General features: G+C 41.1%; 1 long non-coding RNA gene across 1 annotated transcript; it reads right to left on the bottom strand.

The window, feature by feature from the left end:
• Positions 1–1,496: 1,496 nt before the first annotated feature.
• LOC140653612 (uncharacterized) lies at positions 1,497–11,062 on the bottom strand. The gene is made up of 5 exons (XR_012043170.1): positions 10,934–11,062; positions 4,346–4,487; positions 4,112–4,221; positions 3,851–3,937; positions 1,497–1,520 (listed from the first exon to the last, which is right to left on the bottom strand). It is a non-coding gene; the product is annotated as an uncharacterized lncRNA (long non-coding RNA).
• Positions 11,063–12,596: the final 1,534 nt, after the last annotated feature.

Here is a 12,596-nt window from a genome sequence, read left to right as displayed (position 1 = left end):
TGCAATTTGTAAAAATGAAAGTCTATAATACAGCATATAATTTTCACTCTTTGGTCATTATCATAATAAATGCAGTGTTTAATCACATTCTGCTGTGCTAAATATTAAGAAGGACATTCTAATAATATATTCCAGTGGGCTGCTGTTTTAATGCTATGCAGAAACAATCAACCCATGCTGAATATTCATCTACTATGCAACTGTTATCTACTTCAAAAGACAAAGAAAGTAAATAAGCAACCCCCATTACACTTTATTACAGTATGATACCCAAGCTATTCAACACAGCAGGGGTGAACAGTACTGAGAAGTTATGGACTTCAAAACTGTGCAACCTCACTGAAATTTTACTATGCTAATTAAAATCATACTGGAAATCTGAACCTGTGAAAGAGACATTCACGTACGAGAAACAAGGTATGACAAATTCCACTAGTGAATTAGACAACACACACACACAAAATTCATTACTGGTTGTTCACACCGTAAGCCTCTCAAATCAATACCCAAGTATACCCCTTCCTCTCCTGTTTTTTTCCTCTCCAGACAGGATTCTTACCAATTCTCCTTCTGTCTCCTAATTATCTGTTTTCCTTTCCAGACTACTATGTCCAGACTACAGATTTTATTTAAATCCTAGAGCAGGGTACTGGCAGTTCTCAAACTAATAGGTGAAGCAAACATAATGAAAATATCAATCGTGTTATGACAAGTTTTCAGAGTTCATTTTTTAAAGAAAGAGGGTGTGAACTTTCACTTTGGATTAAAACCATTTTATTTCTAAAAATATCTATATACCCATATATCTATAGATAACACTCAGCCACTGAAGACTGGCAGGTTCTCTTGTGGAGCCCTACCTAATGCTGTACTTTGACTTGAAGAGGTGCTAACAAAAAAAAAAAAAGGGGGGGGGGGGGGCAATTTTGCATTAGAGAGAATTCTAGCTTGAAGTTTCAGGCTTCCTGCCACTGCAACTATTGGATTTTTGCAGTTTCTCCTCCACAGTTGGGGCTCACTAGCAATTTTCATCAGATTTGTTCTTACAACCCTGGAAACACTTGGGTTTTGTCCTTACAAGTCCCTGTTGCTTTGTCTTGCTCCTTTCTCTGTATCTACAGAGACAGATGTAACCACAAGTCCAGTAAGATAAAACATTCCTTAAAAGTACATGAGAGGGTACTTTTTTCTTCACGTTTTTAAGCAGGAAAGAAAGAACTAGAAGGGGGAGAAAAACATCACACAGCATCTACTCCAAAACATGATCTAGAGAAGTCATGCAACTTACAGAAAACATGGGGGAAAGAGCATTAATAGAAAGGATTTTTTAGAAGTAGTATCACTGGTTATTATGCCTGTTCCTCCATGAGTTCCTTCAGGCTGGATGCTGAAGGGACCATACAAGATGGCAGACTGTGGTCGAGGACATGGAATCAAAGTTGCTGCAACCTTTGTGCAGAGATACAAAAGCTGCCAGAATGTGATGTTTGGGAAGAGGAGACAAGCTGGCAGTCACAAAGCTGAAAGCAAAGGACAACTTCAATAAAGCACTCGTTAGAGAAAAAACACTGTAGGGCTGCTTCAGGACATGTGGCACGTGATAGGTTACTTAGCATATACATCCCAAACCTAGATAGATCATGTATTTGTCCCTGAAGCGCTCCTCTTTCTGCTCCTTAGCATTCCTATTACATGCTTTATGAAGGTTTAAATACATTAACTTCTGTTCATGCACTTTTCTGTGAAGCAAGAACTGCCTCGTTTGGATGCCATTCAGTGCATCTGACTGAGTACTCTCTTTAATTTAGCGAGTCACAGTTTCAAGGCTTTATGTCGAGTGAAGAGAGGACCTTCCAAAATCTGTGAAGTGTCTATTTACTTCACTTAGCACACAGATACCTGAATGATGAGAACCATGGAGGAAGTAAATTGGCACAGTTCAAACTCCCAGAAAGCTTTTTGGGCAGAAGATGATTACTTTCTGGTTAGCACATCACATTCCAGTCTAATAATGAACAGAAATAGGGTATCTAACCACAAAGCTTGTCAGGTTATGCAATAGCATAAATAAACCTCTATTTCTCTTGCATGTACTTACATACCATTTCCCTGAAAATACCAAAGCCGCCTTCTACTTGTTAAAGAGGAGTTATTTCCACTCTTCAAAAAAAAAAAAAAAAAGCGGTAAAACCATTGTTTTCAGAGCAGTCTGGCAAAATGTTATCTAGCGCTTGACTCCACTTGTGCCCAAAATCCAAACCTTAAGGTCTTTTTCATAGCTTACTGCTATGAATGCAGGTAACCAATTCATTAGCGTCTGCCTGAATCTGTAGTAAGCCTGAAACAGCTCCCTACAGGATATTTATAACTTTATGAACAATCATCACAGGACAATCACATCACTGAAGTGACTGAGCAGTTTAAGATACATAAAAAGCAGCTTCTCTCCTCTCATAAAACTGGTATAAACTCCCTTTGGTTACTTGGAGTGGGTGTTTCATGCAAGCAATGACTGCTTCTACTTGTGAAGAGGCAAAGGCATGGATTTACCAATGGTGAATAATGCCTGACCCATCTGATTGTCTTCTATGATAAGATGACTGGATTTGTGGATGAGGGGGAGCAGAGGATGTCAGTTACCTCAACTTTATCAAGGCTTTCAAGCACTCTCTCTCACAATATTCTTGGGCACAAGTAGGGACATTACTGTCTGAATAAGTGGATGGCTAGATGGGTGAACAGCAGGGGTCTATCCTGGGATCATCCTGTTTAACATCTTCATCAACAAACTGGAGGACACAATGGAACAAATGGGTTTTTGTCAAGTTTGCAGATGGCACCAAACTGGCGGAAACCAGTCAACACACTTGAGGGCAGGGCTTCCATCCAGAGAGACCTCAGCAGGCTGGAGGAAAGAACTGACAGAAACTTCATAAAATTCAACAAGGACAAATGGAAAGACCGGCAGCTGGGAAGGAAGAGACTCTTGCACCAATGGAGGCAGAGACTGACTGACTGGGAACCAGCACTGCTGAAAAGGACCTGGTAGACAGGGAGGGGGGTCAAGCAGCACATGTGCTAGCAGTGTGCCCTGCCAGCAGAGAAGGCCAACAGCATCCTGGGCCGTATTCACAGGAGCAGAGCCAGAAGACCAAGGGAAATGATCACTCCCTCTACTCAGAGCACTTGTTAGACCATATCTAGATCCTGCATCCAGTTCCAGGCCCCACGGTGTATGAAAGACATCAATAAACTGCAGAGAGTTCAGCAGAGAGCCACCAAGATGGTTGGAGGCTGGAGCACTTGCCCAGCGAGGAGACGCTGAGGGAACGGGCCTTGTTCAGCCTGCACAAGAGACAGCTTTGGGAGGACCAAACAGCAGCCTGCCAGGGGGAGGAAGCTGAAGTAAGAAGCGCTATTAGCTACCAACACACATATATATATATGTAAACATTTAGAGTAAAAGTGAGAACCATGACCTCTCTCCAGAGGCAGCAATGCTTCTCTGCTGTACAGCAGCCATTCTGCTCTGGTACATGAGTGAGGTGGAATATCCAAGACAGCAAAGCATGCAAGAGTGTCTTGGAAGTACAGCTCAATTTGGTCACACTCTGTATCCTTATCTCCTCTGAAATCAAGCTCATAAAAGACTTGTGACAAAGACTCCAAAACAAAAAAGCCATCAGTAATTAACAATAAGATTCATATTGGTCCTACAGAGAACCACGTTCTTTGTATTCCGAGTACCAACTCCTAACACCCTGCTATACACCTGTGGATTCACAGCCAAACGTGCACAGGTCCACCCTCAGACAACAATAGGCCCCAAAGTTTATTACCAGAGTTTTACCTTTTTCTTCCAGAGTAATTTGCTGTTCCCCCCCACTCCGACTTCAAGTTCGAACTAGGACTGCGACTTCTTGCCCCATACGCCTACCTGAAAAAGCAGATACCAGTTGTTTTCAGCTCTGCTGAGCCCCTAGCAGAATATGTGGCAGAGCCTGAACTAGTTGTACCTGCAAGCAGTAACAGGTCAGACAGCCGGTTCCCAATTACTACAGTTGTGAGACACGTAGCCTGCAGTTACTGCAGCCCAGCTCCAGCACAGTACCTGACGTAAGAGTCCCACAAGTTTCCTCCAAAGCTGGGCTCTGTTCAATTACTTGGGCTGACTGCAACTGCTTGGATTCCTCCACTTCTACACACAAGTCCATCTGCCTCCTACCAAGAGAGAGTCACATAACAAGTTTCATTTTTCCACAACCAGGAAACATGAGGGATGAGCAAAGCTACTCCAGTCCACCTATGGCTCAGTTGAAAGCATGTCTGCAGACTTTCCACTCACCCTGTGCTGCGGGGTAGGACCTCAGAAGACACAGATGTTCTTGGAGACTTCCAGGTGTGGCTAAGCTTCCTCTTTCCCCCAGAAACAAGGTCCCACTTCAGCTCACCCAGAGAGAAGCTCTCCTAAGCACTGGCTGTTCTCGCTGCTGGAGAAGGCAGTAAGTCACCTCTCTAAGCACAGCCACACCTGCTCCCACCAGGATCAGCTCCCTCTGGCCCCCACAGCAATCACAGTAGCCAGCGTGGGACCCTCAAGGCTCACCACTTAGCCCTTCCCTTGCCACTCACTGCATGCACAACACCTGTGCAACAGCCAGCCACAAAAATTTAGTCAGAGACAGGAACTCATGTGAAATCACCAGTATTTATTAAATTCTGCCATTTCTGTCTTTGGTATGGAAAATAGAGCCTTAAATCAGGCAAAATTCTCTCCCTGCTGTGATTTATCCTTACTTATCATTTTATACAATAAAAAGAATACTTGGGCAAAATTTGTGCAAGCCACTCATGAATGTAAAATAGACAAAGGATAAAAAGTAGAGATCAGTAGGAATCAAAGCCCATGACTGGGCTCATGATTGCCATCTGTTCTGCATTCATTGTATTAAACCAAGGGAAAAAGCCATTTTCACCAGTCTGGAGGTCAAAAGGGGCCTTGGGGTAGAGTGAAGGAAGGGCTCAGAGGATTGTTAGTTCTAAGAGGGATTTTTGCATGTGTTTGCATCTGTACCTGTTAGAGAGGTGCTCTTTTGTTTTCCCAAAATGACTTAATATATCATAGACATTGACATTTGGTACAGCAATCCTGCTCTTGGGGCACTGTGTATCTTTAACACTAACTAGGGTAGGGCTTTGCCACCTGCACTGTTTATACCATTTGTTGGCGTGCTGTTACTATGTGCATTATAGTGAAAAGTGCTTTTCTCTTATATGCAATTTTGCAACAGCATACTACAAGCTTAAGCAAGGGCGTATAGAACTAAATACCTTCTACAGATATGACCTGTTTCTGTCTTGAGTTCTGCCCATGCACATAATATTTTAGTAATGTCCCTGTAAGGAACCAGAGGACTCTGAAGCATACTTTCCTGTTGTAATAACTTCTCAGAATTAAATCCTAGTGATCAGATGTTTGAGAATTCATGGGAGGGGCCTTCAGCTAGTGTCTATTCCCGTGGTTCCACTGAGCTCTATAGAAAGCCTCCAAGTCCCCGAGAAACAATTCAAAAGCTGTTAGGACCACACAAGACAAGATGCAAGCTCAGCATGCTGATGAAAATAGCTTTAGAAAACATGGGTGCTTTAGCAGGCCAGTGTTGCTGGGGCTCCATCTGCTAGTCTTTTTTGATTTGATCCATCTTTTTCCCCTTTTCCATCTATCTTTTAATCCCCTCCTCTCCTTTTTTAGCCTTTCTACTTATTTCTTTCACCATTCCCTTCTTCACTGCTTTCTCATAGCCTTCCCTTTTCTACCAGCTACTTGCCAGTTAAAAGTGACACAAGATGGGAATCCTGGATGACAGAGGCATCTTTGAGCCTTCTCTTGCTATTTCATTGAACTACAGAGAAAGAAAAATCCTCACTGCTGTTCTTGCTACAAATTGTTTAACTTTGAAGAAACACTAGACCTTAGCAATCTCAATAGACCTACTCATTCATTCTTTGTGCTTACTACCATGTTTTTTTCCTCACATTTATACAATTCAGATAACGGGTTTGGTCCTGCTTTCTATCAACAGAAATAAGATCAGAGATTTCCTTCCATTTGTATTTCCTCCTGAAGCATATTCTCAACACCTTCTTTCACCTTAGCCCTGAGCCCAGATATTTTGCATTCTCTTTATAAAGATTTAAAACAAAACAAAACAAAAAACCCAACCCTTTTGTTAAACTCTCTAAACACTGCTATTTTGATGTAACATAAAATGGTTTCCTGGAATTCAAAAGCTTGCCATTCCTAGACATGCAATGATGCAACAACATGGATAACTCACTTTCAGTCTCTCTCTCGCTTAATGTTTTCAGAACAGTCTGGCAGCTGTGACTGGCATGGTCTGACATGAATAAGCTTAAATGAAAGCTCTGTCACTCCTCCTTCATATTTCTCTTCACTTCTTTGGTCAACAGGGTAAGGGCAAGACATATGCTGTAAATGCTGAAGCTCCATTACCATACCTTACACCTTTGCCAGTCAAACCTGCAACTCATATGGTAAATAGTGAATGAATAGCTGTTGTAAGCAGCTCCTAAAGAACCCACCGGCTATGGGTGTCACATAAGTAGGTGAATATTCATCTGAAGTCTCTCTTTAGTACTGGATGCAGTCTTTGTTCAATAGCTGCAAACAGTTCACAAATTCAGAAAAATCAGCCTGTTCATAGCAAGCTGGCCAGCAGGAAACAGGACTAAAATCACATGAAGAACCTACGTAAGGCTCGTTGTTTGCAGGATGAAATCACAGTCAGCAGAGCAAGATCCCTTCTGTGCTCCTCTGTGGTTCTGGTTGTTTTTGACGAGTAGAGTTCAAGTTCTTAGCAATATCCAGTCATCTATTACATTTGCGCAAAGATATCATTTACCACTGTTTTATCTCAGTTAACGGAAACGGGGTTGGAAGCAGTAGGAGAAAAACTAAGAATGTCTGGCAAGAAGATGTGTCTCTTGTGTCCTTGACACTTTCTTTTCTGCCAAAGGTGTCTCAATGGAGCACAAGCATATGTGTAGGAAAGGGCTATGTTACACACTTGTGTAATCAAGCCATGTGGCATTCCAGGAAGAACGTCATCCATGCCGGTGTAACTGCTTAGATTAGAGGGCTCTTAAGACAGGGACTATTTAATTTCTTGGGTTTGTAAAACATTTAATAAAGCAGGGACCCAAGTGGTGCCAGATTTTAGCAGTTCTGTGAGGCCTGTAGCATAGTAGTGTGTTAGATTCTTTGTTGCAATCAGTTTCATGCAACGCTATGAATTTTTTTCGTGATCACTGTTACAAGAGTGCAGCATCAATCAATTAATATAAATAAGCTGAACAAGAGTTTTGAATATCTGGTGCTATATGTTCAGTCCTAAGATATTAATGTGTCCAACCTACAATACAAACAGGTTTTTTTAATATTAATGATTATGCCAATGGAAGCTTTGCTGTGACTACTGCATGCTGCTGCGCTACAGAGGAAACTGTTTTCACCAGTATATCTTATCTGAACTATCTTTAGTGTGTCCCTTTTTATCAGTTCTGGCTCCAAATCACAATTAAATTTGAGGATTATTTCTAGACAGAATCCAAAAAACCTACAAAGTAAGTCATAATGAAATAAGGAATTATCCAGCAATTAGGGTTCTTGATACTAATACTATCCCTTAGAAGAGTAATCTCCTGTGTGAAAACAAACTGCTGAACTTTCCTTCCCTGAAGACTCAAAACAGGTTTTCTCCTAAGGTGACAGTTTAAATTGTAGTTACCACAGTAGTCAAAACAAACATACAGGAACACTGGAGTCCTGTTCTCCTTTATAGCTGATCCATGTTAAAAAATAAATAAATAGTCAATAAAATACAGAAATTTTATCAGTCTTATTTGTATTATCATGTATGTTTCAATGCAAGGACGCTTTTGTTATTTATCGTCTATTAAACCAGAACAACAACACTATATTCTAGTGAAAGTTTACAAACTTTGGAATGTTTTGGTTATATTTGTGTTTATTCATTTTAGTATCATCCTGGGACATTAGCTTTTAAAAATTAAAACTTCATCCTTTTTTTTCATATATAGACAATTATATCACTGCAGAGAACAGGAGTCTCTGCAACAGGAAGACTGGATTGATTTGTGGCCCAAGAATGATTGACAGAATGTTCAAGCTCATTAGCAGTATCTACTGAAATTCCCTGTAACCCATGGTCAAGATCACCTGCAAACTTGCAATGTAAGTGTGATACAAGTAAGCTTCAAGGTGAGACTGGGGGCCCCCTATGTATGACACAAGCATGGTGATTTTAGCAGTCAAAAGAAGGAAAACAGACCAAGAGTGATCACAGGAGACAGAGCTGGAAATCTAATCCAGAGCTCTTGGGTCCGTTCCAGCATCTTGTTCACGAGAACATGTTGCTTCCAACAAACAGGGACCAAGGCGTGACTAACAAGCTATTAGCAAGGGAATTGCTGGGCATCTGTGGAAGCAAGCATAAGGTTCAATGCTATTTATAAAGAATAAAATTTATAATTTTGAGATTTAAATCAACCTATTGGTTTAATCTTGCTTAGTGGTTATGACAGGTTGATGAATGCTCATGAATTGTTTTCTATCAATAGCCACAGCTAACCAATAATCTCCAGAGTGAACAATAACCTGACATTATCTTTGGTCTGGTTTTCTAGAGAAGGGATAACTAAGTGATCAAGATATTTCACTGTCTGTCTGCACTCACCCCAGGTTCTTTTGATCCTCCTGGCCATCTTCAGGCAAGTTTGAACTTGGAGTGGACATCTTAAAGACAGGCGACTTTTTACAAAATTCATTAAAGTGGATAGAAGAGAGAGACTCAAAATAGTACCCTGGGAGAGACCGGCAAGCAGAATTCAGCTATTTTGTATTCTGGTTGGCAGCAGATAATGAGCCAGTCAGCAGAGGGTTTGAGACCCAAATATGCAGCACGCTTGCTGTCACTAGTCTGTGGGACGCTGTAAGGAATGCAGGAGAATCTAAGATTATTTTGGTGTTGAGGATTAGGTTATAAACATAAACTAGAACATAAACCTACATGAAACTGTACTTCCTTCATTTCACTGCTTGTACAGAGCTTTTATATTCTTTCCATAGTGGCAAGACTGTGCTAAGCAATTTTTCTGAGAGGAAAGACAGAGAACGTCCCAACCACAAAGATTTCTTAAGATAGAAAATAACAGCAACATCACGGATATCGCTGTCTGGGTTAGAACGAGATAAATAACAAAAAATTGCCAGTGACAATCATTAACTGCTATTTCTATTATATCACTGTATATTCCACTTCTTTTTTTTACCTTTCATTCTGTTCTACACAAACTGCTCCAAAGCTTCTAAAATAAAAGTAAGTCAGCAAACTTTTCACTTCTCTTTTTTTATTCTGTGTAAATAAACTTGAACTTTAGCCACAGCAACTTTCACCTTATTTGGCCTTCAGATAACTCTTTTTCAGTTTCCCCAGCTCACTCCAAGATGACCTTTGCAGTCAGTCAGGAAATGTCTAGAGATTACGAGCAGTCAGTTGCTTTGATGCCCTGTAGAGCTGATGCCAGTGGCAAAGAACACTAGTTTTTATTTTATTTTTAATCAATTTTCAGGGAAAGAAAGAGCATTTTTTAAAGGGAGATTACATGCCCAGTCTTGCCTCTTTTACAGGCTTGACTTCCAGTGACTACAACAGGATGCTGCATGAGCATAGGACTGGATCCTTACATATAATTCACACTATGCAGGATTTTTTTTCAACAGCTTCGTACAGGAAACTCCTAAGAGATGGATACAGACCAAACTGGAAATGAAGCAGTGTAAGTCTGCCCTTACATATCATACCTCTCTTACTATTGTTGCTCTCTTACCAGAGCAATGATAGAAACCACCTTTCCAAGCCTGTCGTTTCTCCCACATCTCACAGACCCACATTTATTGCCTCGTGCTCTTTGCCTTATGTTGCAAGAATTATGGATTTGCAGAGTTAGGGCAATGCCAGTGTTTCTCTAGCCCTTGCGCCCTACATGTGGGAACAGATTGTGCAGTTGGTCCATGTGCAGATCCCACTGGCATGTGATGGGACTATCATACATACTTCATACACAGGATCAGCTTGCTAAACCCAAGGAAAATGAGAAGTAGTCTGTATCTATATGATTTTTCTTACTGCTGGACAACAGCCAAAATAAAAATCTTGCTGCTGCTACTGTTCTATTTGATCTATTCAATACTATTTCAGGATGTAAAAATCTGGAATATTTTAACAGCTCTACCAAAATCTGATGTGAGGAAGCCTTCTTTCTCACATATGTGGCTGGTTAGTTTACCTAATGCACACCTGTAAATATAGAAGTGGTACAAATTCTGAAAACAATTTGTGGAGAAATCTCATGAATCAGCAGAAATGCTTTAAACTTACCATTGGTATCTGGGTTCTGATAGTTTTGCTCTTGAACGAAAACAGCAAAGTTGTTAATAAAAACATCAGTCTTGATGGGGAATGAATAGCTCTTGGTATAAGTAAAGCATATGGCACACATTCAGCTTTTTCAGGAAGTAAGTCAAGGGGACCACTAACATTGTAAAAAGCCTGACCTTTCTCAGCTTCCACTTCTAGTCCTGACTATAGGGATTTGCTAAATCTCCCACCTGCATTTGAAATATTCTGCATCAGATGTTTTTCCTCCTGCTGTTCCAGGGTTTTTCTGTTTATCAGGTTTGGGTTTTTTTGCCCTGCTTTCTCACCAATACCCTGCCCTTCTTACCTAGGCCACTCTGTTACTCTGTTTCATATAGTGAAGAAATGCCTTGCGGGAGTCTGGAACTGACCCACTTGGAAGGAAGCTCTTAGTCCTTATTTTTTATACTCACATGCCCCTCTGCTGACAGTCAGCTCTCCACTCTGTCCTGATGGGTAAGGCAGTATGGAAAGTGATGATAAGAGGATTAGCTGATGAAAAAAATCCCAGCCAGCAGTTTGCAAGCATATAGCATTCGTGCATACCACTATGAAGGCTGGGTCCCTGCAAAGGGATATATCTCACCTAGATATTACTATCTCAAAGTGGGCCAATTAGCGTAGGTTTGTCATCTAGGCTTCCTCTGCGTCAATGGGGAGAGAAACGAAAGTCATCTGAGAGAGGCAACTCAGTCCACCTATCTTAGATGCCTGCCTTGGGAGGATATCTCATCCGCCTCCCTCCACGGACAACGGATGCCTGGTGGCAAGATAGCTAAAATTAGTCACTACAGGATTAAAAACAGAAGAAGTGGAGACTTCCACACTTCCAAGAGAGAGAAGAATAAGCATCCCAGGAAAAGAATAGGTTGTGTTAAGGATTGTTCTTGCACTTAGTGTCAGTGATTGCCTCCCTAGATCTAAACCTTCAGAGCTGGACAGCAGAGGAAATAAACAACACATACTTCATTGGAACTGCATGGGGTGAGTGTACACACATTAAAAGAAACTGAAAAAACATACGGTCCATGGGAGCCAGGAGAGCCATCTGCAGAGGAAGCGTACAAGAGAGCATGCGAAGCAGCAAGCGGCGAATGCTCCCAAAGAGCCACGCGTGTCTCGCACAGCAGCACATGTGACACAAACCACATGAAAGAGGCCCGGCATTCTCTGCCGTCAAAACTGCCAAAACAAGCAGATGCAGGGCAAGTGGGAGCAACAGTACAGTCACAAGCACACATTGGTAGAAGGGGAATGTCTGAACTGCAACAAGCAGACAGAAAAGCATAGTGGAGCTTTGAACTCCAAAAGTAATTTTTGCTACCCAAAGCTAGGGTCATTTTTGTCATCTTCTATTTGCTGCTGTCTCAACTACATTGTAAGATCTTTGTGTTTGGTTCATGGCTGGGAGTTCCAAGCAGAGCCCAACAAATCCAATGTGATAATAATGCCCTTTCGTGAGATAGGAACCTTGCAAAGTGAACCTAGAAATAATAATAGAAGCAATGTTTTCATGCTAGCTCAGCACATCTAATAGTTCCATTTGAAAAGAAAACAAAAAAAGGTCAATCATGCTTTTGAAAGCCTAGGAAAAAAAGCAGCAAGGTTTTTTTTCTCTCTTTTTTTTTTTTTTTGGGGGGGGGTGTCAGTTCTTATGTTGGATGCTATTTCGTTTGATTTTGCTCATCCATCAGAAAGTACTGCTGCTGTTGTCGCCCTGGTGTCATCATGGAAGTAGAACCTGGTATCAAGGTGAGGTTTTAATCACTAAGGCTCTGACAAGAACTTCTGAAATAAACTCAGAATAGTACAACTAGTTGGTATTTAGAAGATACAGTACCTTTCTCCCTAAAGTCTTCAAGCACTTTAGAATTTGATATTAAAATCCCTATGTGACTTGACACTAAAATGATTTGACAGAATATTCCAACTAATTTCCAGCAGGAATAAATCTGGCACGTCAAGTGTAGTTACAATACACCAACACTAGGGAAGAAATCTTCTTTGCAACAGCCTCTACTGCTATTTTTGCACACAATTGACTCCTGTACATTTCCTTTCCTGATTCTACATACT

This window comes from Ciconia boyciana, chromosome 6 (assembly GCF_034638445.1).
Source record: "Ciconia boyciana chromosome 6, ASM3463844v1, whole genome shotgun sequence".
NCBI classification, from domain to species: domain Eukaryota; kingdom Metazoa; phylum Chordata; class Aves; order Ciconiiformes; family Ciconiidae; genus Ciconia; species Ciconia boyciana.
This window is presented reverse-complemented; position numbering and strand designations above follow the sequence as displayed.